Consider the following 23,564-nt stretch of genomic DNA (forward strand, 5'->3'; position numbering starts at 1 on the left):
GCAGTGCCACTCCTAAATGGGCCCGGTGTTTGTGTCGGCCACTACGGTCGCTAATCTTACTCACACAGCTACCTCATTGCGCCTCTTTTTTTCTTTGCGTCATGTGCTGTTTGGGGAGGGTTTTTTGGAAGGGACATCCTGCGTGACACTGCAGTGCCACTCCTAGATGGGCCCGGTGTTTGTATCGGCCACTAGGGTCGCTTATCTTACTCACACAGTCAGCTACCTCATTGCGCCTCTTTTTTTCTTTGCGTCATGTGCTGTTTGGGGAGGGTTTTTTGGAAGGGCCATCCTGCGTGACACTGCAGTGCCACTCCTAGATGGGCCCGGTGTTTGTGTCGGCCACTACGGTCGCTAATCTTACTCACACAGCTACCTCATTGCGCCTCTTTTTTTCTTTGCGTCATGTGCTGTTTGGGGAGGGTTTTTTGGAAGGGACATCCTGCGTGACACTGCAGTGCCACTCCTAGATGGGCCCGGTGTTTGTGTCGGCCACTAGGGTCGCTAATCTTACTCACACAGCTACCTCATTGCGCCTCTTTTTTTCTTTGCGTCATGTGCTGTTTGGGGAGGGTTTTTTGGAAGGGACATCCTGCGTGACACTGCAGTGCCACTCCTAAATGGGCCCGGTGTTTGTGTCGGCCACTAGGGTCGCTAATCTTACTCACACAGCTACCTCATTGCGCCTCTTTTTTTCTTTGCGTCATGTGCTGTTTGGGGGGGGTTTTTTGGAAGGGACATCCTGCGTGACACTGCAGTGCCACTCCTAGATGGGCCAGGTGTTTGTGTCGGCCACTAGGGTCGCTTAGCTTAGTCATCCAGCGACCTCGGTGCAAATTTTAGGACTAAAAATAATATTGTGAGGTGTGAGGTATTCAGAATAGACTGAAAATGAGTGGAAATTATGGTTTTTGAGGTTAATAATAATATGGGATCAAAATGACCCCCAAATTCTATGATTTAAGCTGTTTTTTAGGGTTTTTTGAAAAAAACACCCGAATCCAAAACACACCCGAATCCGACAAAAAAAATTCGGTGAGGTTTTGCCAAAACGCGGTCGAACCCAAAACACGGCCGCGGAACCGAACCCAAAACCAAAACACAAAACCCGAAAAATTTCAGGCGCTCATCACTAGTGCTTATATTCACTCTATCCTATGCAGTCTTTCGTTCCTTTATCAACCTGCGGTAAATTAATGCTATACCTGGATCAAAGTACCATAGAAGATGAGGCTGTTCATATTTTCCTCTCCGCATGAGATTCCATTAGGCTAAGGTGGTCATTCTGAGTTGATCGCTCGCTAGCTGTTTTTAGCAGCCATGCAAACGCTATGCCGCCGCCCACTGGCAGTGTATTTTAGCTTAGCAGAAGTGCGAACGAAAGGATCACAGAGCGGCTACAAAGTTTTTTGTGCAGTTTTAGAGTAGCTCAATACCTACTCAGCGCTTGCGATGACTTCTGTTCAGTTCCTGTTTTGATGTCACAAACATGCCCTGCGTTCGCCCAGCCACGCCTGTGTTTTTCCTGGCATGCCTGCATGTTTTCTAACACTCCCTGAAAACGGTCAGTTGACACCCAGAAACGCCGTCTTCCTTTCACTCTGTGGCCAGCAGTGCGACTGAAAAGGATCTCTAGACCTTGTGTGAAACTACATCGTTTGTTGTAATAGTACGTTGCGTGTGCGCATTGCGCCGCATACACATGTGCAGAAGTGCCTTTTTTTGCCTCATTGCTGCACGGCGAACGAATGCAGCTAGCGAACAACTCGGAATGACCTCCTATATCATGGAAAGAGACTTTTATCTATTAGTGGGAAAAGAAGGGAGCCTTTTATTTTTTACTTTTTAAACATTTACAGTAACTTATTACGTGTTTTCGCCATATTACTTCATATTTAAGACCCCCCCCCCCTCCCGGCATATGATAGCATTTGCCGGTCATCGCTGGAGAGACTTATAGGGTGATGCTGTCTATACAGATAGGTCTTCACACAGCTTTGCCTATAATTTCTGCATGGCGTGGCATTACTGCGCTGCGTATGTATCTCGGCAACATGTACCAGCAGGAGGCTTTTGTTATGCTATCGTTCATCGGAGCGTTCATACACACACTCCCGCAAAGCCGCGGACAGACACAGCGTCTAAGTACGGGTTGCGGCAGCATAGCTCCCCGCTGCGCGATCCTAGTATGTGCCAACAGCCCCCCTTAAATCCTATTGGGTGGCAGGAGCATCGCTTCCCCGCTGCCTGCAGCCGCAATCAGATCTTTACCGTACTGCATGGTGTATTGAGGCTAGATGTATGAGGACACATCTGGAACGTTGAATAACCACCACAATGCATTTGTGCTGAACGAACCACAGAATATATAGGAGAAGGCTTTTCATATATCACCTTGTCTATTAGTGTTGGCCAGAGACATTACTAACACAATACTTGGGGTCAGCTCAGCCTTAATACAAATCTGCACAGTTGAACAAATATATTAAAAGTTAATTAATTCTACTGGAAACCAGGATGTAAAGGCTTTCGAAACATGTAGAAGGATCTGTGAAAAACAATTGCATGTCAAGTAAAGGGAATTTATATGTGTGTGTACAAAGGATGGTCTACGTAAAAAGTCTGTTCCGACTGTGAACAGGTGCACTTTCTTCTTCTGTTCCAGTCATCAACTCTAAAATGAGAGAGAGAGAGGGGGGGGGGGGGGGGTTACTTACATTTTTATCTAAGTAATACTTGTCCAGTGTGTTTTAAGATATTTCTGATTTTACTTGAAAACATTGAGTTTTAGCTGCAGAATACTTAGAAATATAAAACAAAAATCTAGAAACGAAATAAAAAAAAATATTTTTTCAATTTAAAATTTTCGCCCATTATCTGATCTTTGCCCATGCAGTTGACCAAGTATCGTCCAAGGAGGGGTATGAATCCCCAGGCTCTTGCAGCAAATCTGGATCTCTCTGCGATATTGGTTGCTTGTGAAGATATACAACATATGGGGAGTGGTTGAGGGCTCTCATTGTCCATTCTCTGCTGACGGGTAAATGGTCAAAAGCAGATCCATACACCCAGGCTTGGACTGGTCCACAGGGGTAAAAGGGATCGCAATTTCTGCTTGTTGCAGGGGGGAGGTGCCGGTCAGCATGCTGGGCGGCCTTGCCCAGCGCTGAGCGGCCCCCAGTGTGCGAGAAAAAGAATAGCAAATTCTGCTGATTAGCGTTCTAACGCCTTTGGCACGCTTCCTCCCGCCCCGTGACCGCCTCTGCCTGTCATTCAGGCAGAGGTGATTGGAGCCCTGAGATGCTGTTAGCATCTCACTGGGCTCTCTGGGTGGGCAGGCGCACTCCACAAAGTGCTTCAGATTGCGATTGCTGCCGCTGCAGCGATCCAGTCTGACTTAGGCCCTTAATCCTTCTGGATCTCTCTTCAGTATTTGATACTATAGAACATGGGATTCAGATTGAGTGCCTGAAAAATTTCTGTGCACTGGATGGCACAGCCATTAGCTGGTTCAAATAATTTCTTACCGGCAGGTCACAGAGAGATTCGTCTGGAGTATACTCATCGTCCCCAGTGCCACTGCCATGTGGCGTTCCTCAAGGCTCTTTGGGCCTAAGTCAGATGTGGCTGTTCTTGCTATTGCTGTTGCTATGTTTTGCTGTACGCAATTGCGATTATATGCTAATATGGCCAGAAGCTAACCTGAGCATAGGGGCGCCCAATGCTGTAACATCATTTCCGTCCAACAGCATATAATTGCTGATATTCGGCACAATCACAGCAAATCAGAACAGGCTGAGCTGCTCTCCCGGGACACAGAGAGCTCTCCGGTAGCAAGTAAGATCACAACTGCAACAAAAAAATGCCATCTGATGGCCTGCATTTACCCGACCATAGGTGCTGATTCCGTGGGTGTTCCCGGGCCCGAGCACCCACGGACATCGAGAAGCACCCACGGAACCAGCCACCCAGTAAAGCTAACCCCCGCAGCGGATTGAGGCACGCTGGGGGCTGCGGAAGGGCTTCCCTACATTCCAGTGTTTCCGATCTGCGGCACGGCGCTGCATTCCCGGCTCCCGTTTGGTTGCCCTGGCAACCTAACACCTGAGCCGTGGCGCCGGCGCCGCCTATCAGTACAGGACAGCTGAGCGACGGCTCAGCTGTCCAATAGTGTGTAATGTAACAGCCTGTGGTTCAGTCACCGTCTGAGCGCGCAGGCTGTATGAGAGAATGTAGTGTAGGAAATGGTAGCAGGTATGGAGCGGTGTTTGGAGGAGAAGGAGAAGAAGAGGAACGAACACTCACTCTCCTGTCTCCTGTGCTACAGCAGCCTGCCAGTAAAAGTAAGGCTGGATGGCTGTATTATTATGGCTCACGTCAAGTTTGTGTCTATACATATGTGCATAAATGTTTGTTAGTATATATATATATTAGAGATGAGCGGGTTCGGTTTCTTTGAATCCGAACCCGCACGAACTTCACTTTTTTTTCCACGGGTCCGAGCGACTCGGATCTTCCCGCCTTGCTCGGTTAACCCGAGCGCGCCCGAACGTCATCATGACGCTGTCGGATTCTCGCGAGGCTCGGATTCTATCGCGAGACTCGGATTCTATATAAGGAGCCGCGCGTCGCCGCCATTTTCACTCGTGCATTGAGATTGATAGGGAGAGGACGTGTCTGGCGTCCTCTCCATTAGAATAGAGATAGATAGATTAGATAGAGAGAGATTGTGCAGAGTCGCAGACAGAGTTAGTTTACCACAGTCAGTGACCAGTGCAGTTGCTAGTTAACTTTTATTTAATATAATATATCCGTTCACTTCTCTCTGCTATATCCGTTCTCTGCCTGAAAAAAAAAAACGATACACAGCACAGTCAGTCACACAGTGTGACTCAGTCTGTGTGCACTCAGCTCAGCCCAGTGTGCTGCACAGTCATCAATGTATAAATTAAAAGCTTATAATTAATTGTGGGGGAGACTGGGGAGCACTGCAGGTTGTTAGCAGGAGCCAGGAGTACAATTATATTAATTAACAGTGCACACTTTTGCTGCAGGAGTGGTGACCAGTGCCTGACCACCAGTATAGTATTGTTGTATACTACTAATATCTCTTTAAATATCAACCAGTCTATATTAGCAGCAGACACAGTACAGTGCGGTAGTTCACGGCTGTGGCTACCTCTGTGTCGGCACACGGCAGGCAGTCCGTCCGACCAGAATTGTATTATTTATTATTATATACCTACCACCTAACCGTGGTTTTTTTTTCATTCTTTATACCGTCATAGTGTCATCCTAATTGTTACGAGTATACTACTATCTCTTTATCAACCAGTGTACAGTGCGGTAGTTCACGGCTGTGGCTACCTCTGTGTCGGCACACGGCAGGCAGTCCGTCCGACCAGAATTGTATTATTTATTATTATATACCTACCACCTAACCGTGGTTTTTTTTTCATTCTTTATACCGTCATAGTGTCATCCTAATTGTTACGAGTATACTACTATCTCTTTATCAACCAGTGTACAGTGCGGTAGTTCACGGCTGTGGCTACCTCTGTGTCGGCACACGGCAGGCAGTCCGTCCGACCAGAATTGTATTATTTATTATTATATACCTACCACCTAACCGTGGTTTTTTTTTCATTCTTTATACCGTCATAGTGTCATCCTAATTGTTACGAGTATACTACTATCTCTTTATCAACCAGTGTACAGTGCGGTAGTTCACGGCTGTGGCTACCTCTGTGTCGGCACACGGCAGGCAGTCCGTCCGACCAGAATTGTATTATTTATTATTATATACCTACCACCTAACCGTGGTTTTTTTTTCATTCTTTATACCGTCATAGTGTCATCCTAATTGTTACGAGTATACTACTATCTCTTTATCAACCAGTGTACAGTGCGGTAGTTCACGGCTGTGGCTACCTCTGTGTCGGCACACGGCAGGCAGTCCGTCCGACCAGAATTGTATTATTTATTATTATATACCTACCACCTAACCGTGGTTTTTTTTTCATTCTTTATACCGTCATAGTGTCATCCTAATTGTTACGAGTATACTACTATCTCTTTATCAACCAGTGTACAGTGCGGTAGTTCACGGCTGTGGCTACCTCTGTGTCGGCAGTCGGCAGGCAGTCCGTCCATCCATAATTGTATTATTATTATAATATATACCACCTAACCGTGGTTTTTTTTTCATTCTTTATACCGTCATAGTGTCATACTAGTTGTTACGAGTATACTACTATCTCTTTATCAACCAGTGTACAGTGCGGTAGTTCACGGCTGTGGCTACCTCTGTGTCGGCAGTCGGCAGGCAGTCCGTCCATCCATAATTGTATTATTATTATAATATATACCACCTAACTGTGGTTTTTTTTGCATTCTTTATACCGTCGTCATAGTGTCATACTAGTTGTTACGAGTATACTACTATCTCTTTATCAACCAGTGTACAGTGCGGTAGTTCACGGCTGTGGCTACCTCTGTGTAGGCAGTCGGCAGGCAGTCCGTCCATCCATAATTGTATTATTATTATAATATATACCACCTAACCGTGGTTTTTTTTTCATTCTTTATACCGTCGTCATAGTGTCATACTAGTTGTTACGAGTATACTACTATCTCTTTATCAACCAGTGTACAGTGCGGTAGTTCACGGCTGTGGCTACCTCTGTGTCGGCAGTCGGCAGGCAGTCCGTCCATCCATAATTGTATTATTATTATAATATATACCACCTAACCGTGGTTTTTTTATACCACCTAACCGTGGCAGTCCGTCCATAATTGTATACTAGTATCCAATCCATCCATCTCCATTGTTTACCTGAGGTGCCTTTTAGTTCTGCCTATAAAATATGGAGAACAAAAAAGTTGAGGTTCCAAAATTAGGGAAAGATCAAGATCCACTTCCACCTCGTGCTGAAGCTGCTGCCACTAGTCATGGCCGAGACGATGAAATGCCAGCAACGTCGTCTGCCAAGGCCGATGCCCAATGTCATAGTACAGAGCATGTCAAATCCAAAACACCAAATATCAGAAAAAAAAGGACTCCAAAACCTAAAATAAAATTGTCGGAGGAGAAGCGTAAACTTGCCAATATGCCATTTACCACACGGAGTGGCAAGGAACGGCTGAGGCCCTGGCCTATGTTCATGGCTAGTGGTTCAGCTTCACATGAGGATGGAAGCACTCAGCCTCTCGCTAGAAAACTGAAAAGACTCAAGCTGGCAAAAGCACCGCAAAGAACTGTGCGTTCTTTGAAATCCCAAATCCACAAGGAGAGTCCAATTGTGTCGTTTGCGATGCCTGACCTTCCCAACACTGGACGTGAAGAGCATGCGCCTTCCACTATTTGCATGCCCCCTGCAAGTGCTGGAAGGAGCACCCGCAGTCCAGTTCCTGATAGTCAGATTGAAGATGTCAGTGTTGAAGTACACCAGGATGAGGAGGATATGGGTGTTGCTGGCGCTGGGGAGGAAATTGACCAGGAGGATTCTGATGGTGAGGTGGTTTGTTTAAGTCAGGCACCCGGGGAGACACCTGTTGTCCGTGGGAGGAATATGGCCGTTGACATGCCAGGTGAAAATACCAAAAAAATCAGCTCTTCGGTGTGGAGGTATTTCACCAGAAATGCGGACAACAGGTGTCAAGCCGTGTGTTCCCTTTGTCAAGCTGTAATAAGTAGGGGTAAGGACGTTAACCACCTCGGAACATCCTCCCTTATACGTCACCTGCAGCGCATTCATAATAAGTCAGTGACAAGTTCAAAAACTTTGGGTGACAGCGGAAGCAGTCCACTGACCAGTAAATCCCTTCCTCTTGTAACCAAGCTCACGCAAACCACCCCACCAACTCCCTCAGTGTCAATTTCCTCCTTCCCCAGGAATGCCAATAGTCCTGCAGGCCATGTCACTGGCAAGTCTGACGAGTCCTCTCCTGCCTGGGATTCCTCCGATGCATCCTTGCGTGTAACGCCTACTGCTGCTGGCGCTGCTGTTGTTGCCGCTGGGAGTCGATGGTCATCCCAGAGGGGAAGTCGTAAGCCCACTTGTACTACTTCCAGTAAGCAATTGACTGTTCAACAGTCCTTTGCGAGGAAGATGAAATATCACAGCAGTCATCCTACTGCAAAGCGGATAACTGAGTCCTTGACAACTATGTTGGTGTTAGACGTGCGTCCGGTATCCGCCGTTAGTTCACAGGGAACTAGACAATTTATTGAGGCAGTGTGCCCCCGTTACCAAATACCATCTAGGTTCCACTTCTCTAGGCAGGCGATACCGAGAATGTACACGGACGTCAGAAAAAGACTCACCAGTCTCCTAAAAAATGCAGTTGTACCCAATGTCCACTTAACCACGGACATGTGGACAAGTGGAGCAGGGCAGGGTCGGGACTATATGACTGTGACAGCCCACTGGGTAGATGTATGGACTCCCGCCGCAAGAACAGCAGCGGCGGCACCAGTAGCAGCATCTCGCAAACGCCAACTCTTTCCTAGGCAGGCTACGCTTTGTATCACCGCTTTCCAGAATACGCACACAGCTGAAAACCTCTTACGGCAACTGAGGAAGATCATCGCGGAATGGCTTACCCCAATTGGACTCTCCTGTGGATTTGTGGCATCGGACAACGCCAGCAATATTGTGTGTGCATTAAATATGGGCAAATTCCAGCACGTCCCATGTTTTGCACATACCTTGAATTTGGTGGTGCAGAATTTTTTAAAAAACGACAGGGGCGTGCAAGAGATGCTGTCGGTGGCCAGAAAAATTGCGGGACACTTTCGGCGTACAGGCACCACGTACAGAAGACTGGAGCACCACCAAAAACTACTGAACCTGCCCTGCCATCATCTGAAGCAAGAAGTGGTAACGAGGTGGAATTCAACCCTCTATATGCTTCAGAGGTTGGAGGAGCAGCAAAAGGCCATTCAAGCCTATACAATTGAGCACGATATAGGAGATGGAATGCACCTGTCTCAAGTGCAGTGGAGAATGATTTCAACGTTGTGCAAGGTTCTGATGCCCTTTGAACTTGCCACACGTGAAGTCAGTTCAGACACTGCCAGCCTGAGTCAGGTCATTCCCCTCATCAGGCTTTTGCAGAAGAAGCTGGAGGCATTGAAGAAGGAGCTAACACGGAGCGATTCCGCTAGGCATGTGGGACTTGTGGATGCAGCCCTTAATTCGCTTAACAAGGATTCACGGGTGGTCAATCTGTTGAAATCAGAGCACTACATTTTGGCCACCGTGCTCGATCCTAGATTTAAAGCCTACCTTGGATCTCTCTTTCCGGCAGACACAGGTCTGCTGGGGTTGAAAGACCTGCTGGTGACAAAATTGTCAAGTCAAGCGGAACGCGACCTGTCAACATCTCCTCCTTCACATTCTCCCGCAACTGGGGGTGCGAGGAAAAGGCTCAGAATTCCGAGCCCACCCGCTGGCGGTGATGCAGGGCAGTCTGGAGCGACTGCTGATGCTGACATCTGGTCCGGACTGAAGGACCTGACAACGATTACGGACATGTCGTCTACTGTCACTGCATATGATTCTCTCAACATTGATAGAATGGTGGAGGATTATATGAGTGACCGCATCCAAGTAGGCACGTCACACAGTCCGTACTTATACTGGCAGGAAAAAGAGGCAATTTGGAGGCCCTTGCACAAACTGGCTTTATTCTACCTAAGTTGCCCTCCCACAAGTGTGTACTCCGAAAGAGTGTTTAGTGCCGCCGCTCACCTTGTCAGTAATCGGCGTACGAGGTTACATCCAGAAAATGTGGAGAAGATGATGTTCATTAAAATGAATTATAATCAATTCCTCCGCGGAGACATTGACCAGCAGCAATTGCCTCCACAAAGTACACAGGGAGCTGAGATGGTGGATTCCAGTGGGGACGAATTGATAATCTGTGAGGAGGGGGATGTACACGGTGATATATCGGAGGGTGAAGATGAGGTGGACATCTTGCCTCTGTAGAGCCAGTTTGTGCAAGGAGAGATTAATTGCTTCTTTTTTGGGGGGGGTCCAAACCAACCCGTCATATCAGTCACAGTCGTGTGGCAGACCCTGTCACTGAAATGATGGGTTGGTTAAAGTGTGCATGTCCTGTTTTGTTTATACAACATAAGGGTGGGTGGGAGGGCCCAAGGATAATTCCATCTTGCACCTCTTTTTTCTTTTCTTTTTCTTTGCATCATGTGCTGATTGGGGAGGGTTTTTTGGAAGGGACATCCTGCGTGACACTGCAGTGCCACTCCTAGATGGGCCCGGTGTTTGTGTCGGCCACTAGGGTCGCTAATCTTACTCACACAGCTACCTCATTGCGCCTCTTTTTTTCTTTGCGTCATGTGCTGTTTGGGGAGGGTTTTTTGGAAGGGACATCCTGCGTGACACTGCAGTGCCACTCCTAGATGTGCCCGGTGTTTGTGTCGGCCACTAGGGTCGCTAATCTTACTCACACAGTCAGCTACCTCATTGCGCCTCTTTTTTTCTTTGCGTCATGTGCTGTTTGGGGAGGGTTTTTTGGAAGGGCCATCCTGCGTGACACTGCAGTGCCACTCCTAGATGGGCCCGGTGTTTGTGTCGGCCACTAGGGTCGCTTATCTTACTCACACAGCGACCTCGGTGCAAATTTTAGGACTAAAAATAATATTGTGAGGTGTGATGTGTTCAGAATAGGCTGAAAATGAGTGTAAATTATGTTTTTTGAGGTTAATAATACTTTGGGATCAAAATTACCCCCAAATTCTATGATTTAAGCTGTTTTTTAGGGTTTTTTTAAAAAAACACCCGAATCCAAAACACACCCGAATCCGACAAAAAAAATTCGGTGAGGTTTTGCCAAAACGCGGTCGAACCCAAAACACGGCCGCGGAACCGAACCCAAAACCAAAACACAAAACCCGAAAAATTTCCGGCGCTCATCTCTAATATATATATATATATCTGTATATATCTGTATCTGTGTATATATCTGTGTGTGCATATACAGTATATGTAAACATACTGTATATGCGTGTGTATATATATGTATTTGTATTTATATGTGTATGTATGTATACGTGTGTGTGTGTGTGTGTGTGTGTGTGTGTGTGTGTGTGTGTGTGTGTGTGTGTATATATATATAGAGCAAAGAGAAGTATTCGGCACTCCTGTCCTGTAAATAGAAACAGCTTGCTCCGGTGCCCTGCTTGCAGATAGCAGATATAAGGAAACAACAGTAGCCGGCACTCGTGGAGACTCATGTAAGCAGCTTAAGCTGCTGTGCTGTGTCAAGTTATTACATGAGTCTCCACGAGTGCCGGCTACTGTTGTTTCCCTATATATATATATCTTAGCTGCCTGCCTTTTAATTAGGGGCCTCGCTCTCTGAAGTGCCCCGGGCACCCCAGAGCCTTAATCCGGCTCTGCCGTCAGGGCATCACATATGTAAGTGTGGTTATACTGTATGTGTTTGTATGTATGTGTGTATGTATGTGCTCTTGTGTGTGTATATGTAGGTGTGTCTGTGCTCTATGTGTGTGTGTTCTATGTGTTTGTGTATGTGTTATATGTGTGTGTGTGTGTGTGTGTGTGTGTGTGTGTGTGTGTTTACTTTGTATGTGTGTTTGTGTTCTATGTGTGTGTATATGTAGGTGTGTGTGTTCTGTGTGTTTGTGTGTACGTGTTATATGTGTGTGTGTGTGTTTACTTTTATGTGTGCTTGTGTTCTATGTGTGTGTGTGTTCTATGTGTTTGTGTGTTATATGTTTGTCTTTGTGTGTTTTTGTATGTGTTCTGCATGTGTGTACATGTATGTGTGAGTTTGAGTGTGTACATGTATGTGTTCTATGTAACGTGTATGAAACTCACCCACCACCCCTCCCCTACAAAACCTGCATTTACTCCTAACAATCATGTACGGAACCAGCCCCCCCCCCCCCACCCCCCCCTCAGGAAAATCCTGCATTTGCCCCTGAGCTAGCAGCATGCTAGCAGCACAGTATACTTAGTGATGCCCCCCGGACCCACCCTCCCATACTTTGCCGGCAATGTGCAGGAGACCCCTGGAAACACGCATTAAGCCCCTGGCAACGCACATAAAACCCCTAGCAACGCGCAGGGGCCCCCAACGAGCATGGAACCCAGAGCATGAAACCCCTGGCAACAGGCAGGTAATTTAAAAATAATTAGAAGTCTTACTGTGTGGCATCATTTGTAAGGGGCATTATTGTGTGTGGGGCATAAAATGGTGTCAGGATGATAACTGTGTGTGGCATAATATGTAATTGACGTTACAGTGTGTGGCATATTGCGTAATAGTCATTACGGTGTGTGGCATAATCTGTAAAAGGTATTACTGTGTGTTGCATAATGTGTAATGGGCATTACTCTGTGTTCCATAATGTGTAATGGGCATTAGTCACTGCCGCGGCCGCCTGTTCATTCCCGCTCCCGCCGAGCACCCACCAGCAAAATTAGAAATCGGCACCTATGTACCCGACCCATCCCCGTTACCACCCCAAAAAGCTGTCTGCCTGTCACTCACATTGCGACTAATTCCTCTGTGTGACTACCACTGCAATTTACTGCTGCACGTGCACACTGCGGCTCAGATGCATGCAGTAAGAAGACATCGATCCATTTGCGTACAATAGTTTCTTTGCAACCGCATCTGAATGAGGCCTTTCTTGTGCATGTTGAGTATCAACTCAACTCGCTCAACTACGGTAACAGTGACACTGCATAATACAAAATAAAGTAGTCTCAGCAACTAGCTTCAACCCCTTCCCCATGCTCACCAAAACCTTCAAATGAAAATATAATTTCTTACCTGAAAAAAAAGGTATTGTACCAACTAGAGATGAGCGGGTTCGGTTCCTCTGAATCCGAACCCGCCCGAACTTCATGTTTTTTTTCACGGGTCCGAGCGACTCGGATCTTCCCGCCTTGCTCGGTTAACCCGAGCGCGCCCGAACGTCATCATCACGCTGTCGGATTCTCGCGAGGCTCGGATTCTATCGCGAGACTCGGATTCTATATAAGGAGCCGCGCGTCGCCGCCATTTTCACACGTGCATTGAGAGTCATAGGGAGAGGACGTGGCTGGCGTCCTCTCCGTTTAGAGAAGAGAGAGACACAGTATTTTGGGGAGCATTATTAGGAGGAGTACTACTATACTGTATACTACTATACTACTTGCTGAAGTGATATTTATACTAGATTAGATAATAGATAGTGTGACTGTAAGTGTATTATCTGACTTGTGGGGGAGACACTGACAGTGGGGAGCAGTTAGAGTCTGAGAGCAGGACTCAGGAGTACATATAACGTACAGTCACAGTGCACACTTTTGCTGCCAGAGTCAGTGCCACACTGCCATTGTTGTGACCACACTGACCACCAGTATAATAATATATTTTGTGATTGTCTGCTTAGGCCTCGGAGTACTAGTTGCAAGTTGCAACGTGACCTGAAGTGACCACCAGTTTAATAATCAATCACCACCAGTTTAATATATATATATATATATATATATATAATTGTATATAATATATATATATATATATAATTGTATATAATATATATATATATATATATATATAATATTGTATACCACCTACCCGTGGTTTTTTTTTTTTTCATTCTTCTTTATACATACTACTATAGTAGCTTACTGTAGCAGTCTGCGGTGCTGTGCTGACCTGACAGTGTCCAGCAGGTCCGTCATCAGTCATTACATAATAAATATATATAGTAACTGTCCGGCTGCAGTACTAGTGATATTATATTGATTTCATCTCATTATCAATAATTTATCATCCAGTCTAGACTCTATATTAGCAGCAGACACAGTACGTTAGTCCACGGCTGTAGCTACCTCTGTGTCGGCACTCGGCAGTCCATCCATAATTGTATACCACCTACCCGTTTTTTTTTTTTCTTTCTTCTTTGTACATACTACTATAGAGTATAGTAGCTTACTGTAGCAGTCTGCGGTGCTGCTGAGCTGACAGTGTCCAGCAGGTCCGTCATCAGTCATCATTACCTAATAAATATATTATCTACCTGTCCGGCTGCAGTACTAGTGATATTATATATACATACATATATATATTGATTTCATCTCATTATCAATCATCCAGTCTATATTAGCAGCAGACACAGTACGTTAGTCCACGGCTGTAGCTACCTCTGTGTCGGCACTCGGCAGTCCATCCATAATTGTATACCACCTACCCGTGGTTTTTTTTCTTTTCTTTCTTCTTTGTACATACTACTATAGTATAGTAGCTTACTGTAGCAGTCTGCGGTGCTGCTGAGCTGACAGTGTCCAGCAGGTCCGTCATCAGTCATCATTACCTAATAAATATATTATCTACCTGTCCGGCTGCAGTACTAGTGATATTATATATACATACATATATATATATTGATTTCATCTCATTATCAATCATCCAGTCTATATTAGCAGCAGACACAGTACGTTAGTCCACGGCTGTAGCTACCTCTGTGTCGGCACTCGGCAGTCCATCCATAATTGTATACCACCTACCCGTGGTTTTTTTTTTTCTTTCTTCTTTGTACATACTACTAGAGTATAGTAGCTTACTGTAGCAGTCTGCGGTGCTGCTGAGCTGACAGTGTCCAGCAGGTCCGTCATCAGTCATCATTACCTAATAAATATATTATCTACCTGTCCGGCTGCAGTACTAGTGATATTATATATACATACATATATATATATTGATTTCATCTCATTATCATCCAGTCTATATTAGCAGCAGACACAGTACGGTAGTCCACGGCTGTAGCTACCTCTGTGTCGGCACTCGGCAGTCCATCCATAATTGTATACCACCTACCCGTGGTTTTTTTTTTTCTTTCTTCTTTGTACATACTACTATAGTATAGTAGCTTACTGTAGCAGTCTGCGGTGCTGCTGAGCTGACAGTGTCCAGCAGGTCCGTCATCAGTCATCATTACCTAATAAATATATTATCTACCTGTCCGGCTGCAGTACTAGTGATATTATATATACATACATATATATATATTGATTTCATCTCATTATCATCCAGTCTATATTAGCAGCAGACACAGTACGGTAGTCCACGGCTGTAGCTACCTCTGTGTCGGCACTCGGCAGTCCATCCATAATTGTATACCACCTACCCGTGGTTTTTTTTTTCTTTCTTCTTTGTACATACTACTATAGAGTATAGTAGCTTACTGTAGCAGTCTGCGGTGCTGCTGAGCTGACAGTGTCCAGCAGGTCCGTCATCAGTCATCATTACCTAATAAATATATTATTTACCTGTCCGGCTGCAGTACTAGTGATATTATATATACATACATATATATATTGATTTCATCTCATTATCAATCATCCAGTCTATATTAGCAGCAGACACAGTACGTTAGTCCACGGCTGTAGCTACCTCTGTGTCGGCACTCGGCAGTCCATCCATAATTGTATACCACCTACCCGTGGTTTTTTTTTTTTTTTCTTCTTTGTACATACTACTATAGTATAGTAGCTTACTGTAGCAGACTGCGGTGCTGCTGAGCTGACAGTGTCCAGCAGGTCCGTCATCAGTCATCATTACCTAATAAATATATTATCTACCTGTCCGGCTGCAGTACTAGTGATATTATATATACATACATATATATATATTGATTTCATCTCATTATCAATCATCCAGTCTATATTAGCAGCAGACACAGTACGTTAGTCCACGGCTGTAGCTACCTCTGTGTTGGCACTCGGCAGTCCATCCCTAATTGTATACCACCTACCCGTGTTTTTTTTTTTTTTCTTTCTTCTTTGTACATACTACTATAGTATAGTAGCTTACTGTAGCAGTCTGCGGTGCTGCTGAGCTGACAGTGTCCAGCAGGTCCGTCATCAGTCATCATTACCTAATAAATATATTATCTACCTGTCCGGCTGCAGTACTAGTGATATTATATATACATACATATATATATATTGATTTCATCTCATTATCAATCATCCAGTCTATATTAGCAGCAGACACAGTACGTTAGTCCACGGCTGTAGCTACCTCTGTGTCGGCACTCGGCAGTCCATCCATAATTGTATACCACCTACCCGTGGTTTTTTTTTTTCTTTCTTCTTTGTACATACTACTATAGTATAGTAGCTTACTGTAGCAGTCTGCGGTGCTGCTGAGCTGACAGTGTCCAGCAGGTCCGTCATCAGTCATCATTACCTAATAAATATATTATCTACCTGTCCGGCTGCAGTACTAGTGATATTATATATACATACATATATATATATTGATTTCATCTCATTATCAATCATCCAGTCTATATTAGCAGCAGACACAGTACGGTAGTCCACGGCTGTAGCTACCTCTGTGTCGGCACTCGGCAGTCCATCCATAATTGTATACCACCTACCCGTGGTTTTTTTTTTTCTTTCTTCTTTGTACATACTACTATAGAGTATAGTAGCTTACTGTAGCAGTCTGCGGTGCTGCTGAGCTGACAGTGTCCAGCAGGTCCGTCATCAGTCATCATTACCTAATAAATATATTATTTACCTGTCCGGCTGCAGTACTAGTGATATTATATATACATACATATATATATATTGATTTCATCTCATTATCATCCAGTCTATATTAGCAGCAGACACAGTACGGTAGTCCACGGCTGTAGCTACCTCTGTGTCGGCACTCGGCAGTCCATCCATAATTGTATACCACCTACCCGTGGTTTTTTTTTTCTTTCTTCTTTGTACATACTACTATAGAGTATAGTAGCTTACTGTAGCAGTCTGCGGTGCTGCTGAGCTGACAGTGTCCAGCAGGTCCGTCATCAGTCATCATTACCTAATAAATATATTATTTACCTGTCCGGCTGCAGTACTAGTGATATTATATATACATACATATATATATTGATTTCATCTCATTATCAATCATCCAGTCTATATTAGCAGCAGACACAGTACGTTAGTCCACGGCTGTAGCTACCTCTGTGTCGGCACTCGGCAGTCCATCCATAATTGTATACCACCTACCCGTGGTTTTTTTTTTTTTTCTTCTTTGTACATACTACTATAGTATAGTAGCTTACTGTAGCAGACTGCGGTGCTGCTGAGCTGACAGTGTCCAGCAGGTCCGTCATCAGTCATCATTACCTAATAAATATATTATCTACCTGTCCGGCTGCAGTACTAGTGATATTATATATACATACATATATATATATTGATTTCATCTCATTATCAATCATCCAGTCTATATTAGCAGCAGACACAGTACGTTAGTCCACGGCTGTAGCTACCTCTGTGTTGGCACTCGGCAGTCCATCCCTAATTGTATACCACCTACCCGTGTTTTTTTTTTTTCTTTCTTCTTTGTACATACTACTATAGTATAGTAGCTTACTGTAGCAGTCTGCGGTGCTGCTGAGCTGACAGTGTCCAGCAGGTCCGTCATCAGTCATCATTACCTAATAAATATATTATCTACCTGTCCGGCTGCAGTACTAGTGATATTATATATACATACATATATATATATTGATTTCATCTCATTATCAATCATCCAGTCTATATTAGCAGCAGACACAGTACGTTAGTCCACGGCTGTAGCTACCTCTGTGTCGGCACTCGGCAGTCCATCCATAATTGTATACCACCTACCCGTGGTTTTTTTTTTTCTTTCTTCTTTGTACATACTACTATAGTATAGTAGCTTACTGTAGCAGTCTGCGGTGCTGCTGAGCTGACAGTGTCCAGCAGGTCCGTCATCAGTCATCATTACCTAATAAATATATTATCTACCTGTCCGGCTGCAGTACTAGTGATATTATATATACATACATATATATATATTGATTTCATCTCATTATCAATCATCCAGTCTATATTAGCAGCAGACACAGTACGGTAGTCCACGGCTGTAGCTACCTCTGTGTCGGCACTCGGCAGTCCATCCATAATTGTATACCACCTACCCGTGGTTTTTTTTTTTCTTTCTTCTTTGTACATACTACTATAGAGTATAGTAGCTTACTGTAGCAGTCTGCGGTGCTGCTGAGCTGACAGTGTCCAGCAGGTCCGTCATCAGTCATCATTACCTAATAAATATATTATTTACCTGTCCGGCTGCAGTACTAGTGATATTATATATACATACATATATATATTGATTTCATCTCATTATCAATCATCCAGTCTATATTAGCAGCAGACACAGTACGTTAGTCCACGGCTGTAGCTACCTCTGTGTCGGCACTCGGCAGTCCATCCATAATTGTATACCACCTACCCGTGGTTTTTTTTTTTCTTTCTTCTTTGTACATACTACTATAGTATAGTAGCTTACTGTAGCAGACTGCGGTGCTGCTGAGCTGACAGTGTCCAGCAGGTCCGTCATCAGTCATCATTACCTAATAAATATATTATCTACCTGTCCGGCTGCAGTACTAGTGATATTATATATACATACATATATATATATATTGATTTCATCTCATTATCAATCATCCAGTCTATATTAGCAGCAGACACAGTACGTTAGTCCACGGCTGTAGCTACCTCTGTGTTGGCACTCGGCAGTCCATCCATAATTGTATACCACCTACCCGTGGTTTTTTTTTTTCTTTCTTCTTTGTACATACTACTATAGTATAGTAGCTTACTGTAGCAGTCTGCGGTGCTGCTGAGCTGACAGTGTCCAGCAGGTCCGTCATCAGTCATCATTACCTAATAAATATATTATCTACCTGTCCGGCTGCAGTACTAGTGATATTATATATACATACATATATATATTGATTTCATCTCATTATCAATCATCCAGTCTATATTAGCAGCAGACACAGTACGTTAGTCCACGGCTGTAGCTACCTCTGTGTCGGCACTCGGCAGTCCATCCATAATTGTATACCACCTACCCGTGGTTTTTTTTTTTCTTTCTTCTTTGTACATACTACTATAGTATAGTAGCTTACTGTAGCAGTCTGCGGTGCTGCTGAGCTGACAGTGTCCAGCAGGTCCGTCATCAGTCATCATTACCTAATAAATATATTATCTACCTGTCCGGCTGCAGTACTAGTGATATTATATATATATATACATACATATATATATATATTGATTTCATATCATCATCCAGTCTATATTAGCAGCAGACACAGTACGTTAGTCCATGGCTGTAGCTACCTCTGTGTCGGCACTCGGCAGTCCATCCATAAGTATACTAGTATCCATCCATCTCCATTGTTTACCTGAGGTGCCTTTTAGTTGTGCCTATTAAAATATGGAGAACAAAAATGTTGAGGTTCCAAAATTAGGGAAAGATCAAGATCCACTTCCACCTCGTGCTGAAGCTGCTGCCACTAGTCATGGCCGAGACGATGAAATGCCAGCAACGTCGTCTGCCAAGGCCGATGCCCAATGTCATAGTACAGAGCATGTCAAATCCAAAACACCAAATATCAGTAAAAAAAGGACTCCAAAACCTAAAATAAAATTGTCGGAGGAGAAGCGTAAACTTGCCAATATGCCATTTACCACACGGAGTGGCAAGGAACGGCTGAGGCCCTGGCCTATGTTCATGGCTAGTGGTTCAGCTTCACATGAGGATGGAAGCACTCAGCCTCTCGCTATAAAAATGAGAAGACTCAAGCTGGCAAAAGCAGTAGCACCGCAAAGAACTGTGCGTTCTTCGAAATCCCAAATCCACAAGGAGAGTCCGACTCCAATTGTGTCGGTTGCGATGCCTGACCTTCCCAACACTGGACGTGAAGAGCATGCGCCTTCCACCATTTGCACGCCCCCTGCAAGTGCTGGAAGGAGCACCCGCAGTCCAGTTCCTGATAGTCAGATTGAAGATGTCAGTGTTGAAGTACACCAGGATGAGGAGGATATGGGTGTTGCTGGCGCTGGGGAGGAAATTGACCAGGAGGATTCTGATGGTGAGGTGGTTTGTTTAAGTCAGGCACCGGGGAGACACCTGTTGTCCGTGGGAGGAATATGGCCACTGACATGCCTGGTGAAAATACAAAAAAAATCAGCTCTTCGGTGTGGAAGTATTTCAACAGAAATGCGGACAACAGGTGTCAAGCCGTGTGTTGCCTTTGTCAAGCTGTAATAAGTAGGGGTAAGGACGTTAACCACCTCGGAACATCCTCCCTTATACGTCACCTGCAGCGCATTCATAATAAGTCAGTGACAAGTTCAAAAACTTTGGGTGACAGCGGAAGCAGTCCACTGACCAGTAAATACCTTCCTCTTGTAACCAAGCTCACGCAAACCACCCCACCAACTCCCTCAGTGTCAATTTCCTCCTTCCCCAGGAATGCCAATAGTCCTGCAGGCCATGTCACTGGCAATTCTGACGATTCCTCTCCTGCCTGGGATTCCTCCGATGCATCCTTGCGTGTAACGCCTACTGCTGCTGGCGCTGCTGTTGTTGCTGCTGGGAGTCGATGGTCATCCCAGAGGGGAAGTCGTAAGACCACTTTTACTACTTCCACCAAGCAATTGACTGTCCAACAGTCCTTTGCGAGGAAGATGAAATATCACAGCAGTCATCCTACTGCAAAGCGGATAACTGAGGCCTTGGCATCCTGGGTGGTGAGAAACGTGGTTCCGGTATCCATCATTACTGCAGAGCCAACTAGAGACTTGTTGGAGGTACTGTGTCCCCGGTACCAAATACCATCTAGGTTCCATTTCTCTAGGCAGGCGATACCGAAAATGTACACAGACCTCAGAAAAAGAGTCACCAGTGTCCTAAAAAATGCAGCTGTACCCAATGTCCACTTAACCACGGACATGTGGACAAGTGGAGCAGGGCAGGGTCAGGACTATATGACTGTGACAGCCCACTGGGTAGATGTATGGACTCCCGCCGCAAGAACAGCAGCGGCGGCACCAGTAGCAGCATCTCGCAAACGCCAACTCTTTCCTAGGCAGGCTACGCTTTGTATCACCGGTTTCCAGAATACGCACACAGCTGAAAACCTCTTACGGCAACTGAGGAAGATCATCGCGGAATGGCTTACCCCAATTGGACTCTCCTGTGGATTTGTGGCATCGGACAACGCCAGCAATATTGTGTGTGCATTAAATATGGGCAAATTCCAGCACGTCCCATGTTTTGCACATACCTTGAATTTGGTGGTGCAGAATTATTTAAAAAACGACAGGGGCGTGCAAGAGATGCTGTCGGTGGCCAGAAGAATTGCGGGACACTTTCGGCGTACAGGCACCACGTACAGAAGACTGGAGCACCACCAAAAACTACTGAACCTGCCCTGCCATCATCTGAAGCAAGAAGTGGTAACGAGGTGGAATTCAACCCTCTATATGCTTCAGAGGTTGGAGGAGCAGCAAAAGGCCATTCAAGCCTATACAATTGAGCACGATATAGGAGGTGGAATGCACCTGTCTCAAGCGCAGTGGAGAATGATTTCAACGTTGTGCAAGGTTCTGATGCCCTTTGAACTTGCCACACGTGAAGTCAGTTCAGACACTGCCAGCCTGAGTCAGGTCATTCCCCTCATTAGGCTTTTGCAGAAGAAGCTGGAGACATTGAAGGAGGAGCTAACACGGAGCGATTCCGCTGGGCATGTGGGACTTGTGGATGGAGCCCTTAATTCGCTTAACAAGGATTCACGGGTGGTCAATCTGTTGAAATCAGAGCACTACATTTTGGCCACCGTGCTCAATCCTAGATTTAAAGCCTACCTTGGATCTCTCTTTCCGGCAGACACAAGTCTGCTGGGGTTGAAAGACCTGCTGGTGAGAAAATTGTCAAGTCAAGCGGAACGCGACCTGTCAACATCTCCTTCACATTCTCCCGCAACTGGGGGTGCGAGGAAAAGGCTCAGAATTCCGAGCCCACCCGCTGGCGGTGATGCAGGGCAGTTTGGAGCGACTGCTGATGCTGACATCTGGTCCGGACTGAAGGACCTGACAACGATTACGGACATGTCGTCTACTGTCACTGCATATGATTCTCTCAACATTGAGGATTATATGAGTGACCGCATCCAAGTAGGCACGTCACACAGTCCGTACTTATACTGGCAGGAAAAAGAGGCAATTTGGAGGCCCTTGCACAAACTGGCTTTATTCTACCTAAGTTGTCCTCCCACAAGTGTGTACTCCGAAAGAGTGTTTAGTGCCGCCGCTCACCTTGTCAGCAATCGGCGTACGAGGTTACATCCAGAAAATGTGGAGAAGATGATGTTCATTAAAATGAATTATAATCAATTCCTCCGTGGAGACATTGACCAGCAGCAATTGCCTCCACAAAGTACACAGGGAGCTGAGATGGTGGATTCCAGTGGGGACGAATTGATAATCTGTGAGGAGGGGGATGTACACGGTGATATATCGGAGGATGATGATGAGGTGGACATCTTGCCTCTGTAGAGCCAGTTTGTGCAAGGAGAGATTAATTGCTTCTTTTTTGGTGGGGGTCCAAACCAACCCGTCATTTCAGTCACAGTCGTGTGGCAGACCCTGTCACTGAAATGATGGGTTGGTTAAAGTGTGCATGTCCTGTTTATACAACATAAGGGTGGGTGGGAGGGCCCAAGGACAATTCCATCTTACACCTCTTTTTTCTTTAATTTTTCTTTGCGTCATGTGCTGTTTGTGGAATGTTTTTTGGAAGGGCCATCCTGCGTGACACTGCAGTGCCACTCCTAGATGGGCCCGGTGTTTGTGTCGGCCACTAGGGTCGCTTATCTTACTCACACAGCTACCTCATTGCGCCTCTTTTTTTCTTTGCGTCATGTGCTGTTTGGGGAGGGTTTTTTGGAAGGGACATCCTGCGTGACACTGCAGTGCCACTCCTAGATGGGCCCGGTGTTTGTGTCGGCCACTAGGGTCGCTTAGCTTAGTCATCCAGCGACCTAGGTGCAAATTTTAGGACTAAAAATAATATTGTGAGGTGTGAGGTATTCAGAATAGACTGAAAATGAGTGTAAATTATGGTTTTTGAGGTTAATAATACTTTGGGATCAAAATGACCCCCAAATTCTATGATTTAAGCTGTTTTTTAGTGTTTTTTAAAAAAAAACACCCGAATCCAAAACACACCCGAATCCGACAAAAAAAATTCGGTGAGGTTTTGCCAAAACGCGGTCGAACCCAAAACACGGCCGCGGAACCGAACCCAAAACCAAAACGCAAAACCCGAAAAATTTCCGGCGCTCATCTCTAGTACCAACCAAAACTCATCAAGAATATGGTAACAATACAGGAATATACAGATTGGCCAGAGTCACTGGTTCATAAATGGGGCCTGCTGAATACACAGATAGTTATTCAAGTTTATGCACACAGTGTATACGGTACATATTATGTATACTGTACACACACACACACACACACACACACACACACACCATACTTGCCGACTTCTGGGCTGCTCTCTCCGGGAGAGAGCAGCCGGTCGGCTCATCAGGGCAGGCGGGAAATGAGGTGACGTCCAGAGGGAGGCGGGCCAGAGGCGGAACGGGGGCGTGGCTGATTGATCGCGTAATGTAAGCCATGCCCCCCCGC

The 23,564-nt window shown here is 45.3% G+C and overlaps 1 long non-coding RNA gene across 1 annotated transcript in view; it reads right to left on the bottom strand.

The window, feature by feature from the left end:
• Window positions 1-1,146: 1,146 nt before the first annotated feature.
• The window catches only part of LOC134943815 (uncharacterized), a 59,524-nt gene continuing 37,106 nt past the window's right edge, over window positions 1,147-23,564 (bottom strand). Inside the window, exon 4 of the long non-coding RNA XR_010181771.1 lies at window positions 1,147-2,674. This is a non-coding gene — a long non-coding RNA (uncharacterized LOC134943815). The remainder of the gene's footprint in view (window positions 2,675-23,564) is intronic.

Source organism: Pseudophryne corroboree, chromosome 7, assembly GCF_028390025.1.
Source record: "Pseudophryne corroboree isolate aPseCor3 chromosome 7, aPseCor3.hap2, whole genome shotgun sequence".
Lineage (NCBI taxonomy): Eukaryota > Metazoa > Chordata > Amphibia > Anura > Myobatrachidae > Pseudophryne > Pseudophryne corroboree.